The sequence below is a fragment of the Tarenaya hassleriana genome, unplaced genomic scaffold, assembly GCF_000463585.1.
Source record: "Tarenaya hassleriana unplaced genomic scaffold, ASM46358v1 Cleome18, whole genome shotgun sequence".
In the NCBI taxonomy this organism is placed as follows: domain Eukaryota; kingdom Viridiplantae; phylum Streptophyta; class Magnoliopsida; order Brassicales; family Cleomaceae; genus Tarenaya; species Tarenaya hassleriana.
This window is the reverse complement of record NW_010965216.1, coordinates 1,676,094-1,676,770: the sequence shown is the minus strand read 5'-3', so window position 1 is coordinate 1,676,770 and position 677 is coordinate 1,676,094.

Here is a 677-nt window from a genome sequence, read left to right as displayed (position 1 = left end):
TAATTTTTTTTAAGACAAAGATATCATGGGGGTGTCAACTTTATATTGCAGAAGAAATCTGAAAGGTTCGAACTTTATAGCGGAATAAAAGAACCCAATGTCTGGTCTGATATTCCTTAAATATAACCTTATAAAATAAACACAATTGGATTTTTTTAAATCTTTGATCTGTTTGGTTGTATGGACTCAGACAAGTTCTTTTGTTCTTATTCAGTGTGAGATCTGAAAGCTCATCAGTTCCATTACCATATGTAATTATATAATCTACTTTAATTACAGTGTAAATGATAAAAAAAAAAAGTAATAAATATATTTATAAGATAAAATACGTAGACCGTAGATTTGCTAGTTAAAATCTGATAAATGGATGACGAATGATACAGAGAACACTAGTAACTACAGGGACTTCATGTATCTTATCAAAGACCAAATAACTAAATTATATTTGTTTAGGTATTTTATTCTTGCCACCTGCGTATGAGTAGAAGCCTTATCATTTAATTAACTTTTTTCCGTTGCATTGAATTCTCTCTTTTTCACTAATTAATTTTTTACCCCTCTTATTAATGTATGTGTGAGAGATATTTATTATATTCTTTTTTATCACAATGATATATATACATATAAACATTTTATTATTTCAAAGGGGTTGAACTTAAATCGGATTTCCACCCCCC